A 21697-nucleotide genomic window follows, 5' to 3' on the forward strand; every position below is an offset into this window, starting at 1 on the left:
ATCCTAGGCATTTGTGAGCTGAAATTGACTGGTAGTGGCCATTTTGAATCAGACAATCATATGGTCTACTATGCTGGAAATAACTCGAAGAGGAATGGCATTGCATTCATCATCAAAAAGAACATTTCAAGATCTATCAATGCTGTAGGTGATAGGATACTATCTATATGCCTATAAGGAAGACCTGGAAACCCTGGTGGCATAGTGGAAACGCTATGGCTGCTAACCAAAAGGTCGGCAGTTCAAATCCACCAGGCATTCCTTAGAAACTCTACGGGAAAGTTCTACTCTGTTCTATAAGTTTGCTATGAGTCGGAATTGACTCGACAGCACTGGGTTTGTGTTTTTTTTTTTTTTAATAAGGGAGACCAGTTAATAGGACTATTATTCAAATGTATGCTCCAACTACTACTGCAAAAGCTGAAGAAACTGAAGACTTTTACCACCTTCTTCAGTCTGAAATTGATCAAACATGCAGTCAAGATGCACTGATAATTACTTGTGACTGGAAGTGAAAGCTGGAAACAGGAAGGATCAGTAGTTGGAAAAGATGGCCTTGGTGACAGAAACAATGTTGGAGATTGCACAATAGAATTTTGCAAGACCAATGACTTCTTCATTGCAAATACATTTTTTCAACAACATAAACGATGACTATACTCGTGGACCTCACCAGACGGAACACACAGGAATGAAGTTAACTACATCTGTGGAAAGAGACGATGGAAAAGCTCCAAATCATCCATTAGAAGAAAGCCAGGGGCTGACTGTGAAACAGACAATCAATTGCTCACATTCAAGTTCAGGTTGAAGCTGAAGAAAATTAGAACAAGTCCATGAGAGCCAAAATACAATCTTGAGTATATCCCACCCGAATTTAGAGACCATCTCAAGGATAAATTTGACACACTGAATGCTAATGACTAAAGACCAGATAAGCTGTGGAATGACATCAAGGACATGATACATGAAGAAAGCAAGAGGTCATTAAAAAGACAGGAAAGAAAGAAAAGACCAGAATGGATGTCAGAAGAGACTCTGAAACTTGCTCTTGAACGTCTAGTAGGTAAATCGAAAGGAAGAAATAATGAAGTAAAAGAACTAAGCAGAAGATTTCAAAGGGCCGCTCCAGAAGACAAAGTAAAATATTATAATGACATGTGCAATGACCTGGAGTTTGAAAACTAAATGGGAAGAACATGCTTGGCATTACTCAAGCTGAAGGAACTAAAGACAAAATTAAGCCTCGAATTGAAATATTGAAGGATTCTATGGGGAAAATATTAAATGATGCAGGAAGCATCAAAAGAAGTTAGAAGGAATGCAGTGTCAGTATACCAAAAAGAATTGGTCAACATTCAAACATTTTAGGGGGTAGCATATGATCAGGAACTGATGGTACTGAAGGAAGAGGTCCAAACTGCACTGAAGACATTGGCTAAACACAAGGTTCCAGGAATTGATGGAATACCAATTGAGATGTTTCAATACATGGATGCAGAGCTGGAAGCACTCACTCATCTATGCCAAGAAATTTGGAAGACAGCTACCTGGCCAACTGACTGGAAGAGATTCATATTTATGCTTATTCCCAAGAAAGATGATCCAAATGAATCCAGAAATTATTGAACAACATCATTAATATCACACACAATTAAAGTTTTGCTGAAGATCATTCAAAAGTAGCTGCAGCAGTATCTGAATACGGAAATGCCAGAAATTCAAGCCAGATTCAGAAGAGGATGTGGAACTAGGGATATCCTTGCTTATGTCAGATGAATGCTGCCTGAAAGCAGAAAATGCAAGAAAGATGTTTAACTGTGTTTTATTGACTATGCAAAGCCACTTGACTGTGTGGATCATAGCAAGTTATGGATAATATTGGGAAGAATGGAAATTTTAGAACACTTAATTGTGCTCACGGGGAACCTGCACATAAAGCAAGAGGCAGTTGTTCAAACAGAACAAGGGGATACTGCATGGTTTAAAATCTGAAAAGGTGTGAGTCAGGGTTGTATCCTTTCATCATACTTATTCAGTCTGTATGCTGAACAGATAATCTGAGAAGCTGGAAAGCTGGACTATATGTAGAAGAATGTGGCATCAGGATTGGAGAAAGGCTCATTAACAACCTGCATTATGCAGATGACACAATCTTGCTTGCTGAAAGTGAAGAGGACTTCAAGCACTTACTGATGAAGATCACAGACTACAGCTTTCAGTATGGATTACATCTCAACATAAAGAAAACAAAAATCCTCACAGCTGGACCAATGCACAACATCATGATAAAGAAAACGTGATGAAGTTGTAAAGGATTTCATTTTACTTGGATCCACAATCAATGCCCATGGAAGCAGCTATCAAGAAATCAAACGACAAGTTACACCGGACAATTCTGCTGCAAAAGACCTCTTTAAAGTGTTAAAAAAACAAAGATGTCACCTTGAGGACTAAGGTGCACCTGGCCCAAGCCATGGTGTTTTCAATCGCATATGCGTGTGAAAGCTGGACAATGAGTAAGAAGACTGAAGAATTAACACCTTTGAACTACGGTGTTGGCAAAGAATATTGAATTATATCATGGACCGACAGAAGAAAGAACAAATCTGTCTTGGAAGAAGTACAGCCAGAAAGTTCCTTAGAAACTAGAATGGCCAGACTTCATCACACATACTTTGGACATGTTATCAGGAGTGATTAGTCCCTGGAGAAGGACATCACGCTTGGCAACATAGAGGGTCAGCAAAAAAGAGGAAGACCCTCAGCATGATGGACTGACACCGTGGCTGCAACATTGGGTCAAGCATAACAACGATTGTGAGGATGGCCCAGGACTGGACAGTGTTTCATTCTCTTGTACATATAGGGTCGCTGTGAGTCAGAACCGACCTGATGGCACCTCACAGCAACAACAATAAAATATCTTTCTCTGGAACTTAGAGACAGCCTTGCCTCGGCTGTCTATATCTTACAGGCTACACCTATGAGACCATGGCTTAAACAGGAATTTTCTCCATTTGATTTGCCACAACTTGTTGCCATGGCCTCCACCAGACTGAGTCCAGTGCAGCTACCACCACTGACTCCTCTGACAGGGATCGCAACAGAGGGTCCTGGACAGAGCTGGAGAAAAACGTAGAACAAAATTCTAGCTTAAAAAGAAAGACCAGACTTGCTGACCTGAAAGACACTGAAGAAACCCTGAGAGTATGGCCCCCGGACACCCCTTCAGCTCAGTAATGAAGTCACTCCTGAGGTTCACCCTTCAGCCAAAGATTGGACAGGCCCGTGAAACAAGACGAAAATAAAGGGGCACACAGCCCAGGGGTATGGACTAGAAGGCAGGAGGAAACAGGAAAGCTGGTAGTAGGGAACCCAAGGTTGAGAAGGGAGAATGTTGGCATGTCATGCGGTTGTTAACCAATGTCATAAAACAATATGTGTACTAACTGTTCAATAAGAAACTACTTTGTTCTGTAAACCTTCCTCTAAAGTACAATAAAAAATGATGCCCTTGATTCTTTTCATTAGCTTGCCCTTCTACTACATTCAAGCAGTTTTTTTTTTTTTTTATCATTAACTGTAAGACAGAGGTGGAGAACAACCCTTGAACAGTACAATGAGTGGTAACCCCTAGACTGCCCATAACAACTCAACAACTAGTTAGAGAAAAGAAAGGACTGAGTCTGTACATTGCAGGCACTCCATTAATGTAGTAATTGTAAATGAGTGAATGAATAAATGAATGAATGAGACAACACTCTGAAGAAAAGCTGCACATAGAGATTGAGTAGAACTTAGATAGGTGAAAAAGAAAAGGGTGGGCAATGTAGAGGAATAAATACCAAGATAAAAATTATGGAGAAAAAAAAGAAAAGCTATTCATATCTGGAGCCTCTGACAACTGAAAATCAACCAGAATTCAAAGTAGAAACCCAAAAAGATTTTAGTAAGCTAGATTCTGACTTTCAGAGATCTACGTGCCCTAAAATAAGATGTGTTAACAAGGAAAAACAGAGACCGTGATGTCATTTCAGTGTTCTGTAGACCTTCCTCATCAAATGCTCCTTGGTTCCTCTTTTTTGGCTAAAATATAATGTTTTGTTTTATTCATCTTTATTAAGACTGGGATGTCACTGATTTCTCATTATGGAGAACAGCAGAATTCAATTAAGCAAACGCCTCAATTGAACATAATTTTGGAGGCCTCTATTTTTATTAGAAAGAGACAAGCCTCTGCTCAGCAAGGTTATGTTATTATTGCATTTTTAAATTTCTTTTACTATCTTGAGTTCATAGTAATAATAATTAGCACTTACTGCCTACCAGATGCTAACCATTGAGCTAAGAGCTTCACGTGCCCGTCCTATGGAAGATTTTAGGAGAGTTATTAATATTCTCTCCATTTTCCATTTAGGAAAACTGAGGCTTCGAGATTTGGCTCACTCATCCACTTACTGGCAGAATGAGGATTCTGCCTCCACAGGCCATACTGCCCTGAACATAACCAGTCCAATCTCTATGGCAACCTCACTGACAAAACAACACTTGCTTTAGAAACATGACCCAGACAAACTGCAAGATTTCTAGTTACATAAGAAAAATCGAACTTGTTCAGTGGCTATTGTTTCTATAACAACCATAGAAGCCAAGGCCATACCTCTGAGAAAGACTTTTACAACTGAGAGAGGAAAAATGATAGGATTCCTGGTCAACCCTCAGGTCACCAGCTGATGTGAAGAGCTTGAACATTCCCTACGTTCCACTTAAACAAGGTTTTGCAGCAACACACTTCCTGTTTACTAAACACCAATGTTAAGCTTTTTAATAACCTTTCCAGCTTTCCCCTCTCTGCATATTATAAAAATTAGAATAATTTTAATCTCCAATAGGTTCTAGTGGCTTATGAATTTTTAAAGATGATTAAAAAGCTCATTAGTTAAATCTTAACATTAAACACTGCGTCTCCAGATAAAGGAAATTAACAACTAGATTCACTGCTTTTTTCCCCTTGAAATTCTGACTCCTAAGAACAAATTTTCAGAAGAACAAAGTAGGTATTATTTCAATTATTATTCACTGTTGCTCTAAATTGCCACGTATCAGGCTTTACAAGTGAATTTTCAATTCAATCTTCAGTCTGCCAAGGCTCATTTTGTGGTCACAATTTCACCTATCCACAATTTCACCTCCTTCATGGAATTGTAATAATTCCATTTATTTTTGACATAAGTTTTATAATCTTATTTTATTATAAGAAGTTAGATCTAGAGGGCCTGATACTACACCTAATTTTTAAAAATCTGAACAAAAGATCGAAGGCTGGTATAACTCAACCTTCTAGAAACACAGTGTAACCCAAGGTTATGGAGAAGGACTAGGTACTGGAAAGGATATTCAGAGCACGGGAAAATCAGGAAAGTAACCGTTATGTGAGTTGGAATCGACTCGACGGCACTGGGTTTGGGTTTGGTTTTTAACCATTATGGAGACTAAGAAAGAAATGTTAATTTTGTATTATACCTAGAAATGGACTTTTAAAAGAGACTTTAAGGATCATCTAGTTCTGCATTTTTGAAATTATGTTTTATGAAACAGTAGTTTTCATGTGATGTTAAAGGATATTATACACACTCAAAAGAGTGAGATGGGAGATCAACACATAATTTGGGGAAATTCAGAATTTAAACAAATTAAGCAGGCTTCTTTAATTAAGGGCACTTAAAGATATTAAAGAACATTGAGACTCTCCAAGAATAAGATAAAATGTCTAATGTTTCCCAAATTTATTTGATCATGAGGCTCTTTTTCCATGGAGCACCTTACAGGCTTAATGCTCTAAAGAAAACATTTGGGAACCACTCATCAAATTTAATTCCTTTATACTAATAAGAAGGAAATAGGAACCAGCGACGGCAGGGGGATGCGTTTTTTATAACCTGACAATATCGGGACTAGAACTCAGCTCTCCTGCTTCCTGATCCAAAACCAAAAAACCCGTTGCTGTCGAGTCAATTCCAACTGGGCAGAGTAGAACTTCCCCATGGGGTTTCAAAGGCTGTAGTCTTTACGGAAACAGATTGCCACATCTTTTTCCCACAAAGTGGCTGGTGGATTTGAACCTCTGACAAGTGCTTAACCACAGTGCGACCAGGGCTCCCATCCTTTTTTGTTGTTGCTGTTAAACTTGCTGTTTACTCAGCTTTTTTCATTCACCTACATTTTATATACAAAAAGTTTTTTTTTAATTTATATGTATTGATACATGTAGACTGTGTTCATTTGTTTAAACTGCCATATAATATCCTGTTGTGAATAAACCACAACTGATTTACCGTTCCCCGACCTCGAGAGTGTTGGTTGCTTTGGCTTTCTTGTGATTACAAACCATTACAATTAACACCCTTGTACAGTTCTCTGTGGGCACACAAGACGGAGTTTCCCCAGTACAGGCATCCAGAAGAGGCATTGCTAGCTAATGTATACGGGTATTTTCGACTTTACTTGGTAATGCCAAATTGCTGTCCTAAGTGGTTTTACCACTTAATACTCCCACCAGAAACATGAATTTCCACTGCCCCCATCCTCACCAATACTCGTGTTACCAGATTTATTGATTTTGTCAATCTGAAAAGTACTAAATGCCATTTCACTGTTGTATTTCAAATGTACCTGATAGTGGCCAGGGCTCCCTTCTTGATCCAGGACTCTGAATTATCCACTTTGTTGCCTCCGAGTAATTAATCTTATTTATATATACTCTGTCAGTTAATTCCAATACTACATTTGCTGAAATATGGAAGGCGTATTAATAAATAGCATTTACTAAGTGTCAGATATCATAGTAAACATTTCCCATAAATTATTTCATTTAAGGATGTCCACAATCTATGCGATTTTTTTTTTTTGCCAAATGACGGAATTAAGCCTTCAGATTGCCCAAGGTCCTTAGAAAGTGGCAGGCTGAAATTCAAGCCCAGCCCAAGTACTTAATCACCACACAAATATGAGATTTTCTCTCACGTTTAGCGCTCAATAAAAGTTCATGGTAACACAACCTTTCTTGAACAAATTATTTCATGTTTGCAATTTTTTGGTGATGTAGTATTTTTTCACTAATGGAATGCTATATGTAACACATATATACTAGTGAACTCGAGGTTAAGATAAGTGGAATGAGGCAAGGAAAAACTGTTTTTTCTTATCAACATTGCATTGTTGCTGCTGAGTGAAACTTTTGAAGACATGGGCTAACAACTAAAGCCACCCTGCACTGGCCGCACATGGCTGTTGTTCAAGTCTGCGTCTTCTTAGTGCTGCACCCGCTGCATCGCTTTCTGGCTGTCCTGACAGGTAAACGCTTTCCAACCTGTCAGAGCTGGGCCTCATCGGGAACCTACTGACTCCTGGCTTGTTCCTGACACAAAAGGAGGGTCTTCTTTTCATTTCCCGGCCCTCAGAAAGTTGCCTGATAAGAGCGAGCCCAGAGGACAGATGGTCACATCTACCCCATGGTTACAGCTCCACACTGTAAAGCCGTTTACAATGTAAAGATCAATTACGAAACACAGCAATCGATACCACCGCTTGATGGCGTGCCTTCTGATTGCTGCCTTTCATACCTCCGGCCAAAGCTGTCCACTCTTTCCATAACTGCATTGTATTCTGCAACTGATCTTGGGCAAGGGATTACTGAGCGTGTACCATTTTTGTTCCTTCATGTGACATTAGTCATATCCCTTGGACTGTGGAGCGTTGACAAAACTATCACAGGTTTAATATACTGACACTTGATTGCTGACACACATGCCTTCGCACAACAGATTCTCCACACTGCCGTTTATCCTTATGCCTCATCATTTCTGGTAGGCCCTTCAGGTGGCACGCACTGTGTCTACAGCATACAGTTCCCTGTCATTCATGGTTTTCATCAAGTGATAGGAGGAAAAGAAATTGTTGAAGGCAATGAGCCTATGAGAATGGTTGTATGAGTAACATTGTCCAAGCACAACATTCTCACCAAAGGACAGAGATGAGTCATCATCCATAGTTTTTTTCCCAGAGTAGATTTCAAAGTGACTTACAAAGCCAGTTCATAAGTCAGCCAAGCACCGAATTTTGTACCCGAGCTTTATGGGCTTCACTACCATGTACTGCTTCATTGATGAACGGCTCTTGAATGGCACCATGCTTTCATCAACTACCATGACACCTGATGACACATACCCTTCCTTTAGGTGGCTATTGAGAGCATTGATAATAGGGTGCAATTTGCAAAGCTGGTCGTAGCCAGGTTCTCCTCTGGGCACAACTTTTGAACTGTCACTGCAGTGTATGTTCTCACCAAGTTTTCTGAACTCTTGTTATAGTAAGAAGGTCTGGCATGGCAGTAACAGCAAAGAGGGGGTCAGTGGACCAGTAACGTCTGATCTCCGGAAAGACACACACGCCCATCAGTATGCAAGCAGCAATGAACCCCTTTATCTCCACTACACTTGTAGGCTGCCAGCTTTTACTTGGCAGTCTAATCTCCTGCCCTCTACATTGGATTGTGCACTACTGGGTCTCACAGAGACTCATTTGGTCCTTTATAATTTCCAACAACTCTTCGGTAAAGATGGACAAAAAATATTCTACTTCGGTATCTTCATGGGTCAAGTCCAGGTAAACTTTGGCTTCTTGCTGAAGCAAGCTCATTGACTGTTCAAAGTAAGGGAACTCCTCACACCATTCCCCTTTGTTTTCTTCTCTGTCATCATCATCTGGTTGACCCGTCTTGCCCAACATCGACTGCTTCGGCATCCTCTGATACCATGTCCCTGTTGTTGTTATCAGTGCAATGAGCTTCAGATTTCACTAGAAGGGAAAGCTCCTCTGAAGCATCTTGGCCACTCTCCTCCTCAGAATCATCCTCCTTCCCAGAATTGCTCTCATTGTCAGGTAGAGAAAATAAATATTCTATAAGTTGTTCAGGTGTGCACTTAGGCATTTCCGAAAAAGATGAATGTTTCAGGAAAAAGTAACTCCAGGGTCAGGCTGGAGCCTTCTCCTGACCCACGTGGTTGCAGGGGCTGAGAAACTTCAGATAGGCGGGTCAGCCAGTAGGCTGCTGGCTCAAGTCTCAAAAACCGGTGAGCAGATGACTGTGAGCCAGGCACAGGATCCAGAGCAAGGAAGCTATCCAAATATACCCCCAAGGAAAGGCCCCTCACAAGTGATTGCCCAATCGCATCTTGGAGGATGATGATAACATTGCATAACTGCTGAACTATAACATTACGTAAATCCAGACTACATCATTACCTAAACGTCAAACTAAATCATTGCATAATTGCCAAACTACATTGTTACATCAATCCAGACTACATCATTACATAAATGACAAAGTGCATCATTGCATAACCGCCCTTACAACTGACTGGCTAATCACATCAGATGACACCATGGAGGATGATTATATCGCTGCATAACTGCCAAACTACATCATTACATAAATGCCCCCACTACATCATTACATAACTGCTAAACCACTGTGAGTCATGGCCCAGCAAAGCAGACACACAACCCGAACCATCACAACAGGATAATACAAACATCATACCTCCAAATGAATATGAGAATACACAAGGGGAGACATTCTGTAACTCCAGCCTCATCAACTCGACGGCACTGGGTGGGTTTGTAAAACTAAAGTTCCAAAAGCAAGTGCTGTTGTGGGAACATTAGCACTGTAATAAATTACCTCTTACTGCAAAACAAGTACTTACAACTCAGAAACCAAAAGAAGAGTCCTTGACGATTTCATGAAATAGACTCACAGTAGTCAAGGGCGCTACAACATGTGCTTACACTGTATTTCTCCTAAAAATAAGCTTTCCACATGAATCTTACCTAATTCTGAAAACCACACCTATCCAATGACAAAGAAAACCATAAATATCCTTACAAGGTTTATCTCACTGTTTAGAATTCCAAACACAAAATGTAATTGGTACTTATTTGTACCTGTGAACATGAAATACGTCAAGGATGCGTGTTTAACAGTGTATTCGCCTGAAAATAACGTATGCACTTGAATATTACCTAAAGCCGAAAACCGCACCCTCCCAATAACACAAAGGAAACAGGAATGTACTTACAAGCCTTATCTCGCTGTACAGAGGGAAAAAGAGACAAAAGTCACTCACAGTCACTCCTCCCGGCAGCAGCTCCTCCTGCAATAAGCTCCCAGCACAACAACATGGAGCCGACGAACTTCCTACCAGTTTACGCAGTTACAGAAGTCCCTGCCCCGACGCCAGCAGGCACTAAAAATGTTACAAAAGGATACATAGAAGCCACAGCGTGGAAAATGTGAGTGGTAGTTATATATACAAGTATAAATGAAAGCGTTAAAACAAAGAAGAACTGTTAAAAATAAGAAAAAGCTGTTACCAAGGTTTGGGGTTGTGTTCGTTTCAATTTTAAATGTTCTGTAAGACTAAGCCAATCATAAAAAATCTTGATTAGGTCCTAAAATTCACATTTCTACCTGGCCAGGTGCCTCCTCCTCTGTCAGTGTGCCCACAGGACGTGTTCCCTGAAGATTTCTGTCCCTTGTCTTTAATACCTCTGATTTTAAACTAAAGTCAGATTCTTCAAGGCAATTATGGATGCAAAATATTTCCCAGAACAGTGACAAGAGAAGCCAGTTGCTGTAAATTTTATCACTAAAAAGTCTTATGTTTTCAACTTCTAAATTAATCAAAATGATTTTTAAAATGTCAGATTAGCACTGCTATCTATTCTTCACTTGGGACAATTCTTTTTTCAGATCAGCTCCCTCTCCTTTCTTCACTCAGTATTCTAAAATGAAGGGGGGGGTTCCAATTGTTTTAGTAATTTCATTCATTCATTAACAATAATTATTGAGCAGAAACTAGCGTATATTTATAGTATTATTGTGCTTTTCTATAACATAAAGAATGTATGTGATCTTATGCCTTGCCTTTTTAGGGGCTAACAATTTGCTTGCAGAGATCAGAGACCTAGAACATTAAAAAATACAGAATAACAATTCAAGATTTATCAGATCCTATAAGGCAGTTTGGAAACCCTGGTGGCATAGTGGCTAAGGGCTATGGCTGATAATCAAAGGGTCAGCAGTTCGAATCCACCAGGTGCTCCTGAGAAATTCTACGGGACAGTTCTACTCTGTCCTATAGGGTCACTATGAATTGGAATCGACTCAACGGCAATGCGTTTGTTTTGGTTTTGGTTTATAAGGCAGTTTGTTTTGTTTGTTATTTGCTGTCCAGTCAACTCCAACTCATAATGACCTTATCTATAACAGAAGGAAACACTGCCTAGTCCTGCACCATCTTCATGATTGTTGGTATGCTTGAGTCCATTGTTGCGTCTGTTGTGTAGTGCTTTCCAACCTAAAGGCTCATCTTCTAGAGCTGTATGGGACGATATTCTGTTGTGATCTATATATAGTTTTCATGGGCAAATTTTCAGAAGTAGATCACCAGGCTTTTCTTCCTAGCCTGTCTTAGTCTGGAAGCTCTGATGAAACCTGCCCACCATGTGTGACCCTGCTGGAATCTGAAACACCAACGGCATAGCTTCTAGCATCATAGCAACATGCAAGCCACCACAGTAGGACAAACTGGCAGACAGGTGGCAGTCACTTTACGGAAATGCCAAATAAATTAAGACACTGAAACTGTTTAAATGGAGAGATCATTGTAGACTGGAGTGGCTGGAGGAGTTATCTTGATGGATGCATCTCCTGAGAAATTCTCAAAGGATGAATCCGAAATCTACTCCAGGATGCCTTCTTTTATCTGAGCAAAACTGTTTAGGTGTACTGATGTCACCCTACAGAGCCAGATGGGTCATGTAGGTAATGTTCACCAGAGCATGGAGGTAGCCATTGAGTATACTTCTCTCCTTAGCTCCCATGTATATGCCCTTCTAACCTTGGGGACTCGGTGTCTGTTAGCTGATGTGGGATACCATCTTAAAGCCCCCCAAACTAACAGAAATCTCATAAACACATATTGGATCTGTTGAACTGATGATTCAGGTATGAGGTTCTACCCTCTTGGTAACTCACTGAAAAATCTCGTTTCCACACAAAAAGAATCCCTGAAGTTAGTATAGTACTTTCAGTCTTTCAGAGGGATTCCATATCTGTTTTTTTCATCTTCTCACAATACTCCTATACACAGGGAAGACAGTCATTGTTATCAGCATTTAGCAAGCCTGAGGGAAAAAATTGAGGCTCGAGGAACTTATCTAAAGTTACTTGGATAGTTAGAGTCAGAATCAAATCCTGTGCTCCATATACATGGACTTCTAAGAAATCTAAAGTTTAAAGTGATCTATCAAATTGAGAGAAAATCAGGAAAATATGAATGTGGATCTAATATAAGATGAAAATCGTTAATTTTGTTTAATGTGATAATGCCATTGTGTTTATTTAGGTAAATCTCCTTAATTTGTGGGGATATTCACTGAATTTGGGAAGATTAAATGTCCTTACGTCTGCGATTTACCTTAAAATGGTTCAGCAAAAAGAACGTTGCAGCAACCTGTAATGACAACATGTTAACAACTATTGAAACTAGGTGGTGTCTGTACATAGGTGGTCATTGTCCTATTCTTCCTTCTCCTTATGTTTGAAAATTTTCCTAATAAATAGTAAAAAATAAAAAAAGTGATCCATCAATAATGCTTAATTAGCACACATTCTACAGGTACTATTATATATAAATTATAGAAGTAGATCCTAAGATTTACTATAATTAATCATATTTGTTGGAATGGAAAGAAGGAAAAAGCACACATCTAAATTTCCCATATTAACACACTGTATAAAGAATTAAGAACAATTCTGCTTGAGCCCAGGTAGGAAAGTAAAGAATCTCTTTGCGCGTCAGTCTCTAACTTGTGTTAGCCACTGCCTTGAGGAAGCAACAGCTTTAAATCAGACAAAGGCATGCCCTTGAGAGTAGTAAAATTTCAGAAAGCCTTTAGAAGGCATGCCAAGGCAAATAATACTGTCTGTGGAATGGCCACTGACCAGCCTTGCCCTCTGACTAGAACGTCTGCCTTGTCTTCACTTTCTGTCCTTTTATTGTTAACCTCAGACTTACCCATGGCCTCCACTCTTCTTCCTGTTCAGCTTTAGAATTCTCACTGCACAGCCTCATTCAGTGATGCAGCCCACACCCCGACCTCTGCTCCTGACTACGGAGCTAACTCACACCATTTCCACCGCAGCCTGGCCTCTTGTCTTTTACTTCAGACCTACCTCCCTTCTTGCACTAATGCAACCTTGCCACCAAGTCCAAAACAGAACTGACTAGCTAATCCCACATCATGTCACACGGGCTGAAGGAGCCAAAGTGCACTTCAGGAAGTTAATTTAATGGGTGGTTAAAAGTTTGTAATACTCAAATTACACTCAAAACATTCACTATTTCAGACACACGCAACAGGTTTATTTGGACACGACATTATTGCATACTCAAAACAAAAAATGTCCCAGTGTATGTATGTACACATATGTGTTTGTGAAGTGGATGTTTGTAATAAGGAGTACACTGCTCTCCTCACCATAACTAGGCTCCTTACCGCTCCCCACTTGGACTAGATCGATCTGTCAGGGATAACAGTCAAAAACATTAGGATTAGGACTATTACATTACAGAAAAAGAGGTTCGTTGTGCTCTTTTTTTTCATTAGTTTAAAATGAAGGACACATATATAAATCCATACACAGTTTTATGGGAAAAAATACCCAATAACCCAGTGCCGTCGAGTCAGTTCTGACTCATAGCGACTCTATACGACAGAATAGAACTGCCCCATAGAGTTTCCAAGGAGCACCTGGCGAATTCCAACTGCCGACCCTTTGGTTATCAGCCGTAACACTTAACCACTACGCCACCAGGGTTTCCATGGGAAAAAATAGTAACTTAAAATGATAACAATGGTTTAAAATTGATTTCCTTTTTATGAAATATTCTTACTTACAAGTTCATATTATATGATGTCTAAGGGGACTTACCCATCACACTAAAAACACTAAGTTTAAAATTGTGTTTCCTTTACATAAGTTCTTTGAAGGCAAGGTCTATGTCTACAATGTTTACTGTATATCCTTAGTCTGGACATATAGTAGACACTTGTTAAATAAATGATTAAGTGAACAAACTGTATTACTTCCTAAGGATGGCAAGGTTCCAGGGTTCATGTGATATATATAGATAATCACTCCTCCTATCAGTCAGCTGAGCTATTAGGTAGATATGGACAAATTGAATTTATCTTCATCTAGAGAGGTAAACTGAGATACAGGAGAGCTCTTGAGATTAAAGTTTCAACTAGAGATCCAGGATTAGTTCATAATTCGTTAGACGAATAATGAGAATGAAAAAGTAGAAAAGAATTTCAGTTGTAAATACAGCCTGCACTGTATTGGGTAGATTGCACTGTGGACCCCTTGAAGCCTCTTGTTGTTGTTAGGTGCTGTCAAGTCAGTTCTGATCTTAGTGACCCTATGTACAACGGAATGAAACACTGCCTAGCCCTATGCCAGCCTCACAATTGTTATGCTTCAGCCCATTGTTGTAGCCACTGTGTCAATCCATCTTATTGAGGGTCTTTCTCTTTTTGGCTGACCTTTTACTTTACCAAGCATGATGTCTTCTCCAGGGACTGATCCCTCCTGATAACATGTCAAAGTATGTGAGATGAAGTCTTGTTATCCTTGCTTCTAAGGAGCATTCTGGCTGTACTTCTTCCAATGCTTCTTTGAAGCCTGTGGAAGTACAGAACATGATGGGACTTCCATGGAGAAATCAGGAAACTAGAATTCTGCTACTCCAATTCTAGGATGGGAACTAGAATGACAAAGCGGAGCAGTCAGAGATAAATTGGTTTTCCCACTATTTAGCTGGGTAGTCATAGTTGAAAAAAAGAATTGTTTCTATTTAAAAAAAAAAAAAACCTGCAGTGGGCATTTCCACTGTTTTTCCAGGACTCTCCTCACTTCCAGAAAGGGCTGAGTATCCAACTGCTCCCCAATGGTCAGAAATTTCCACTCTTCTATCTCCTCAGCTGCACCCCACTCTGTGAGCTGCCCTCTCTTTCATTCCCCAGACCAAACATACTGTCCAAGTTCTACTCTTTCTGAAATGTATAAGGAAGCTAAAGCTACACTATCTCACCCAAATGGAATGTCCCATTTTCAGATGGCTAAGAGTAGCAGCCCAACTGAATGAATAAGAATGGATTTCAGACACTTCAAAAACTTAACTGGGAAAAATTGGGAAGAAGGTGACCTTCCCCTCACCACATGTATAATCTATTCAATTTGGACAAACTTCAATTACACAAAGCTGACCCTATGTGAAGTTCTGGGAGATCACACCCAGCTTTGGTGACTGAGCTCCCCTCTCCTCACACTCATTTGTAAGGCTTTATCCATATATTTGTAGTTTTAATTTTATCCATATATTTGTAGTTTTTTTAATTAATTAGGTTGAATTTACTCTTCCCTCTCATTAGAAGTAGTCATAAGAGAACTCTTTTCTATTTAATTACTCGTAAGTTTATGAGAGAACTAAAAATCTCTATATACTTCCAAAATAGATATAATTTTAAGTTTACTTTTCATTTCTAATAGTAATTCAGCCCTTAAGTAAAAATTAAAATACCTTGATAGTTTTCTAAATGGCAAAAATTTGCTTTTTAGTGATCGCTGTTAACATTTTGGGTTTTGGTAGTATGAGAGAATAGAGCAGTAGACCACATAGCAGTATCAATGTTTTCATTTGATTACCATGCAAATACTCAACACCAGAAATGGGTTACTTTAGGACCGGTTGAAGGTTAGAGCCTTATTTTAAAAGTACTTTGGGATTTGTGTTTCAGAATATTGTACATTTAAGAACATGAAAAGACCTAGAAATTTAGGCAAAAATCTTTTGAAGTTGAATACTGCTTCTTCAGGCAGAATGCTGTTGTTAGCTGCTATCAAGTCAGATCCATGCACAACGGAATGAAATGTTGCTTGGTCTTGTGCCGTCTTCATGATCATTGCTGTACTTGAGTTCATTCTTACAGCCACTGTGTATTTTGAGTGAATTCCAACCTAGGGACCTTATCGCCCAGCACTATATTGGACAGTGTTATGTTGTGATCCATGGGATTTTCACTGGCTAATTTTCAGAAGTAGCACAGTAGGCCTTCCCTCCTAGTCTTTCTTAGTCTGGAAGGTCTGCTAAAACTTGTCCACCATGGGTGACCCTGCTGGTATTTGAAATACCAGTGGCACAGCTTCCAGCATCATAGAAACATGAAAGCTATCCCAATACAACAAACTGACAGAGAAGTGGTGGTCAGGTAGAATATAAGTATTTGTGGAGATGAATACAGAGAAAATGTGCACACAAATGAACATATTTCTGTATCATCTTTCCATCCCTGTAGCTACCATGGAGTCTGTGACCTCATTATCACTATCAGCTCCGTGACTTTGGGCATTGTCTGAGTGCCCTCCCTCCTCTGCACAATTCTCCACACTTCTCTGTACTACTCTGTGTCCTGCAAGGTTGACCCTATACAAACTGCATAGCCCAGGCTCTCTTGGTTTCTCGCCTCTGGTTGAGTCCAACAGGAAACACCAGCAAGAGATCAGAAGTAACTACATCTCTCTAAGACTAGAGGCCCTCCACTATGCTCCAGCTCTTTCTAGGCTCCTTCAAACACTGTTTCCTCCTGCTACCCTGACAGGAATCAGCTTCCTGTTATTGGTGGTCTCTGGGTGTCCCAAATTCCTGTGCTTGTTCCCTAAACTCACTCTCACCTCTGTAAGTAGTCCTTTCATTAAAGTCTCTTCATTTGAATTGTTTTTGCTAGAATGCTAAATGGTACAATAATAATATAGGGAAATAAGGAAGATATTTACTCAAACAGTGAGTCCCAATCAATAGACCATGTTCACATCGTTGTTGTGGTTGTTGTTAGGTGCCATCGAGTTGGTTTCAACTCATAGCGACCCTATGTACCACAGAACAAAATATAGTCCTCTCCTGCAGTATGCTCACAATCATTGTTATGCTTGAGCCCATTGTTGCAGCCACTGTGTCGATCCATCTCATTGAGGGTCTTCCTCTTTTCTGCTGACCCTCTACTTACCAAGCATGATGTCTTTCTCCAGGGACTGATCCCTCCTGACAACATGTCCAAAGTATGTAAGACGCAGTCTCATCATCCTTGCTTCTAAGGATGTACTGGTTGTACTTCTTCCAATACAGATTTGTTCATTCTTTTGCAGTCCATGGTATATTCAATATTCTTCACCAACACCACAATTCAAAGGTGTCAGTTCTTCTTCAGTCTTCCTTATTCCAGCTTTCACATGCATATGATGTGATTGAAAATACCATGGCTTTTGTCAGGTGCACCTTAGTGTTCAAGGTGACATCTTTGCTCTTCAACACTTTAAAGAGATCCTTTGCAGCAGATTTGCCCAATGCAATGCATTGTTTGATTTCTTGACTGCTGTTTCCATGGATGTTGACTGTGGATCCAAATAAAATGAAATCCTTTACAACTTCAGTCTTTTCTCTCTTTATCATGATGTTGCTCATTGGTCCAGTTGTGAGGATTTTTGTTTTATGTTGAGGTGTAATCCATACTGAAGGCTGTGGTCTTTGATCTTCATCAGTAAGTGCTTCAAGTCCTCTTCACTTTCAGCAAGCAAGGTTTTGTCATCTGCATAATGCAGGTTGTTAATGTGTCTTCCTCCAATCTCGATGCCCTGTTCTTCTTCATATAGTCCAGCTTTCCGTACCATTTGCTCAACATACAGATTGAATAGGTACGGCGAAAGGATACAACCCTGACGCACACCTTTCCTGACTTTAAACCACGCAGTATTTCCTTGTCCTGTCTGAACAACTGCCCCTTGATCTATGTACAGGTTCCTCATGTGCACAATTAAGGGTTCTGGAATTCCCATTCTTTGCAATGTTACCCATAATTTGTTATGATCCACACAGTTGAATGTCTTTGCATGGTCAATGAAACACAGGTAAACAGCTTTCTGGTATTCTCTGCTTTCAGCCAGAATCCACTTCACATTAGCAACGATATCCCTGGTTCCATGTCCTCTTCTGAATCCAACCTGAATTTCTGGCAGTTTTCTGTGAATATACTGCTGCAGCCACTTTTGAATGATCTTCAGCAAAATTTTGCTTGCATGTGATATTAATGATATTGTTAATAATTTCTGCATTTGGTTGAATCACCTTTCTTGAGAATATAAATATGGACCTCTTCCAGTCCGTTGGCCGGGTAGCTGTCTTCCGAATTTCTTGGCATGGACAAGTGAGCACTTCCAGAGCTGCGTTCATTTGTTGAAACATCTCAATTGATATTGTGTTAATTCCAGGAGCCTTGTTTTTCACCAATGCCTTCAGTGCAGCTTAGACTTCTTCCTGATCATATGCTACCTCCTGAAATGGTTGGAATATTGACCAATTCTTCTTGGTATAATGACTCTGTGTATTCCTTCCATCTTCTTTTGATGCTTCCTGCATCGTTTAACATTTTCCTCATAGAATCCTTCACTATCGTAACTCGAGGCTTGAATTTTTTCTTCAGTTCTTTTGGCTTAAGCAATGTTGATCGTATTCTTCCCTTTTGGATTTCTATCTCCAGCTCTTTGCACACGTCATTATAATACTTTACTCTGTCTTCTTGAGCAGCCCTTTGAAATCTTCTATTCAGTTGTTTTACTTCATCATTTCTTCCTTTTGCATTAGCTGCTTGACATTTAAGAGGAAGTTTCAGAGTCTTTTCTGACATCCATTTTGGTCTTTCCTTTCTTTCCTGTCTTTTTAATGACCTTTTGCTTTCCTCATGTATGATGTCCTTGATATCATTCCACAACTCAACTGGTCTTCGATCATTAGTGTTCAATGCATCAAATCTATTCTTGAGATGGTCTCTGAATTCAGGTGGGATATACTCAAGGTCGTACTTTGGCTCTCATCGACTTGTTCTAATTTTCTTCAGTTTCAACTTGAACTTGCATATAAGCAATCGATGGTCTGTTCTGATTATGATATGGAGCTTTTCCATCGTCTCTTTCCACATGTTACGTCATTGCAAGTGAGCCGGAGTTTCATCATTAAATAATGAGGTGAAATATACTGTAGGCTTTATTGACTTGAAACACAAGAGAATAAGAAGATCATTCTTATGGGAAAACGGGAGTTGAACATCTTCAAATGGGATGTTTTAGACATCAGGGTCTTCACCATGATCTCCTCTTTTATAATGACATTCTTACAGTGATGCTGGATCTTTTACACAGAACCCAGAAAACTACAAAGTGCAATGGTAAGACCACCTGGTCAATGCATACACCAAGATCAACCCTGACTTTATGTCCTTGGCTCCTACAAAAAGTGGTGAGGGGATCAGCTACAGAAAATAACTGCCAAAAGAGTCTGTTTCCTCAATGACTGCATATTCCATGGGATTCCCATTACAGGGAAAGGTACTCATGTCCTTTTAGGGCTGGCAGATAAAAATAATGGCAGTGAGGCATCAAACTAGATTACCATCTATTTAATTCAATTTAACCACCACTACATTCCCTCACAGTGACTTACAACACCAGTAGATGTTAGAAAACCTTACTCCATAAAAGGTTAGAGATAATAAGAAGATAGTTGTTGATTTGGTAAAAACTAAAAAAAAATACATTTTTTAAAAATCAAACAAACATGGTAACATGGTGGAATAAGTAATTTACTACTTCTAGGCCAAAAATAGTCTCTTGAGGGAAAAAAATTCTCCAGCTATGTAGAAGGAAAAGATATTTTTGTTTGAAGTAATGAGTTTCAGGTTCCTAATGTTCCTATGAACTTCTTACAAATCCTTTACAGCCTACCAAGACATTTATGCTGCAAACATGATTAAGTAATTTAGAGAAGGACGTGCTGTGTTCCTTCATCATTTGTGCTGAGGGTTTCCCGAGTTTCTTTGCCTTTGTGTTCCCATCAGAAATACTCATTAGCCATCAAAGTTTTCAGATCACTAGTTAACTTCATTAGAGTTGGCCTGGCACTATAAAACACTCTGGCAACAAAACAAAACTTCACACGAGACCAAACATAAATGTAGGTTATGAAAGATGTTTCCTGGGCATGACTGGAATTCCCCTTATTAACAGCAAATTCTCCTAATCTGCCCAAAATGTATTATGCTATATCCCAGAGCATCTTAGTATTTTTCCTTTACTTAGGAGCTTTATTCTTTTTTAAAAAATGTGTTTTCTTTTGTGGTGTGAGATTTTGAACATGTGACAAGACAGCATCATCTAGTGGAGAGAATATCAGAGTAGAATTCAAGATACTTGAGAGTCATTTAATTTCTTTAGGCCTTGATTTTCTCAACTACAAAATGGGGATAATGCTTCATCACATTGCATTTGGTAAATATATTATGGAGCCAAATAAAAATAATCCAGGGAGAGTTAGTCAATTTTTTATTTTAAAAGTTTCCACGTTCAATAATCTTGCTGTTTAGAAGTGGCAGTACTTAACATCATTCAGATGGGAAAGGGGAGGCTGGGGGTTGTGAAATTCCCTCCAGTATCTGATAACACCACCGCTCTGTCCTCTGAAGTGCCTCTTGAAGGGTGAGCAGGTATCAGTGCTATTTCTCTGAGATGTTTTTTGCATTTCAATAGAAAATTGTGGAAAATTTACAATACATCTAATGCTAGAATTTCAAGTGCAATGACTGGAAGTTTGGCAAGTCTTTGGGAGTTTTCTAGGGTATTTTTCAGTCTACCCGCCCCCCACCACCACACCCCACACCTCCTGTTCTGTCTCCCTGGAGTCAAGCCCTTTCTGCAGAGAATATTCTGGCCCTACTCACAAAAATAAAAATCAATAATCATGACAAAAGCAGAGTATTGATGAAAGCTTGTAGCCTATTGGAGTAGAAATCCAAAAGTAGAGGCAACATTTCAATGGAGTTATTTTTTAATTAGAGGATCTTCAAAATTCCTTCTGGCTATAAGATCATTTTAGTCTGTGGATTAGACTTACAGTTGTGTTTCACTATGCTTTAAGCTACCCCTTATCATGTACTCTTTCGATTAACACGTGTGGAACCTATTTCTGCACGACTTCTTACCTCCTTATGACATTCTTCAGTTTTTACCCTGTTTTCTGCTTCAGTGGGATTCCCTCTACCAAGGATTTTTTATTGAGTTCCCTTATTCTTTCAAATAAAATTCACCTACCTTGATGGACCATTCAAAGCCTTCCAAAAATATGACCTCCAATTTGTTGTGTACCTAATATCTCAGTATTACTTAAAACCATTCATCCATTTCAGGACATTGCAGAAATCCAAAATGGTCTCCCTGAAATTAACCTACCCAGCTGAGTCAGTTGAGTCCTCAGTGAAGCAGGTGTCAAAACAAGAGTTATATGTGCAAGAGATATTTGGGGCAAATGCCTGTGAAAGAAAAGGGGACAAGGAGAAGTAGTCAGGGAGAGCCTGCAGACTGAATTCCTTATCTGACACCTGTGAAAGGAGAGCAGGAAGGAAGAAGAATTGGGTGGAAAGAGTCTCCAACTGCAGTGCAGCTCTGAGACAGCTTCAGCCAGCC

The sequence above is a fragment of the Loxodonta africana genome, chromosome 22 (genome assembly GCF_030014295.1).
Source record: "Loxodonta africana isolate mLoxAfr1 chromosome 22, mLoxAfr1.hap2, whole genome shotgun sequence".
Classification (NCBI taxonomy): Eukaryota; Metazoa; Chordata; class Mammalia; order Proboscidea; family Elephantidae; genus Loxodonta; species Loxodonta africana.